We start from the raw sequence: 2,647 nt of genomic DNA, 5'->3' as shown, positions 1-2,647 counted from the left end.
AAACTCTCATGGAGTTCAATGGGGCCAGGGTTTATCCCTCTGTGTTTTCAGTATGGCAAGTGCTGAAGTGTCTTCAAACCCTAGGAGCAGCAGAGATTCCAGCTGTAGACTGTATCTGGCCATGATCGTTCTCTGCAGCTACAATGCTAAACAATAGCAGCTGACTCAGAAGAGGAGCGGTGGGCATGGCTCGATGGCTAATGGGGAGCCCAACTAGGAGAGGCTGCCTCTCCCAAACAGAGAATGCTCAGGAACCTTTTTCTTCACAAGGCCCCTTCCTGAAAAGAGCTAAGAACCGAGCACCAATCACTAGCCATATTCCCCACAGGGCTTTTCCTAAGCTATCTGACAGCACCCAGATCTGCTCCACCAGGCAACCCTAAACAAGCCCAGGGATTGGCAGGAGCAGAGTAAATGCAGAACTAGGGTTGGGCAATGTAAACCAGATGCCAACCTCAAACTCAGCCATTCAGACACAAGTGCTCCTAACACATAGGCCAAGCACCCACACTGGGCCCATGTTTTCCAGACCAGTGCTTCCCAAGTTGTGAGTTGGGGATCCTTTGAGGAGCTACAAAGGGTTCATGGTGGAGCCACGAATGTCTGGGCAAAAATGTAATTGCTAAGCCAGTTTTTTTCTAATTAAAAGACTATTAAGCTAGGCTTAAAAATCACCAGTGTTCTATTTATGGGTCTGTGTCTTATGCTGCTGCTGGTGGCCTCTCTGTGGCCTCCGCTTGGCCAAGGGGCCTTCAGCTGAGACTCCTTGCTGGGGAAGCAGGCAGCTGGAAGTCTCTCAGCTGAGAGGCCCTGCTGGTGCAGAGGGAGGCCTCCAGTGCTGGTAGCAGCAGAGAGAGGAAGAGGGTTGATAGAGAGATAGGTGTATCTTAAAACTGTCAATTGATCACACACTGAAGAACAAGTTTTCAAATCTAACAAGCCAGGAATCCTGAATCTCTGTTAAAGGAGAGTATGAAGAACTCAGTGCTGAAACTCTGAAAGTGCTACTTCCATTCACTTCCACGGATCTCAGAGCCAGGGTTTCCAGCAATGGTTCCTGTGAAACCCAAACAGAAATCATTTAAACTTCAAAAACAACTTATGTCTGGTGCTATCAGAGATTCAACCAAACAGTGCGCAGCTCTGCCATTCGAAACAGGCCTGCTCTTCTCACAACAAGCTCAGACTGTGTCCCAACACACCCCAAAAGCCGTATTTTCTAGTTATAGTTTTAAACCCTCAGATTACATCTGATTATATAATTAATAAACTGTACAGAATTGAATAAAGTCACAAAACCATCCTAACTCTGATGTCCCCTTGCATCTAGTGTCCTGAGTTGGGAAAAGAAACGGTCTTTGCTGGCAGGGCGCCATCAAGCCTTAACATATCTGTCAGGGAGCCACCATACTAAAACGTTTGGGAGCCAATGCTCCAGATCATCCAGCAGCTCCTGTTAGGAACAGTGGAAAGTCCCCCAAATGCAAATGCAACTGAGCATAACAGGAGCTGTGAGGGTGCTCAGCTCTCGTGAAAACTTGCCTTTTAACAGGAGATTTTCCACCAAGGCACAGGCTCAGTGGGGCCTACAGAACCTGAAGAACCTATGGGCACTAATGCCCCTGCAGTTAAATTAACAGCATCTCTCTGAGCTAACTAACTTCCTTCCTTTCAATCACAGATTCATAGAATATCAAGGTTGGAAGGGACCTCAGGAGGTCATCTAGTCCAACCCCCTGCTCAACCCCCTTCCTTTCCTATCCAAGAAAGCTCTTGACAAATGTGGTATTTCAGCTGCTCCCATGACTTTGATTAACCATCTTTTTAGCTCAGAGGTGCAGGTGTATTCACATCCCTGTGCACTGAGCACAGAGTCTGACATTGGTTTTGTTCCATTTCAATAAGCCCGTGCAACCGCAGCAAGATCAAAATGCCTCACTGGCCCCTCTCCCTCTATTTCTGTTCTCACATATGCTGGGCAAAGTCATCTCCACAAGTGACGGCTGTAACCAACTTCACCTCCCAGCTTTTGTGTTAGGGATGTTAGCTTGGGAACAACAGATTCCAAATCTCACAGCTGTCAGATTCCAGCTGTGCAACTACTGCTCTCCCAGAATTCCTTGAAAGGCTTGCATTTTAAATCCACTCCAACAACACTGATTTCATTAGTGATTGCATTCCTCAGGCCTTTTAGCAATTCTGAGAACCTGGCTGGTACTGAGGGTTTCTCCTTAAAACAGGGAGCAGTGGTTGCCCAAATTGCGGTTCCAGTCTCAATCTTCCAGACCAAAATGCAGAACATGAACTTTAAAATGGTTGGGCAGGAAGCCCAAAATGAGGGACAGAGCAAAATCTGTACAGTTGAGAGAGTTTGGAATGAGAAGGGATTCAGGAGCGGAACCCAGCACCAAGCAGAAGTAGCTCCAATGACAAATACCTTTACAACAGCTGAGACTCTGGCCCCAAATCTTACAACCTCAGGCCAAAATTTTCCAAACTTAGAAACTAGAACTGGCTGAGAAATGGGAACGTTATTTTGTGAAAAATGCTGGCATTGTTTCCACTTCACAGAGTTAGAAACACACCCCATTTCCATTTTTCTCAGCATTTGAGTTTTGGGTTTTTTTGTTTGTTTTTGTTTGTTTTT

The sequence above is a fragment of the Chelonia mydas genome, chromosome 8, assembly GCF_015237465.2.
Source record: "Chelonia mydas isolate rCheMyd1 chromosome 8, rCheMyd1.pri.v2, whole genome shotgun sequence".
In the NCBI taxonomy this organism is placed as follows: domain Eukaryota; kingdom Metazoa; phylum Chordata; order Testudines; family Cheloniidae; genus Chelonia; species Chelonia mydas.
Note: the sequence above shows the minus strand (reverse complement) of the source record.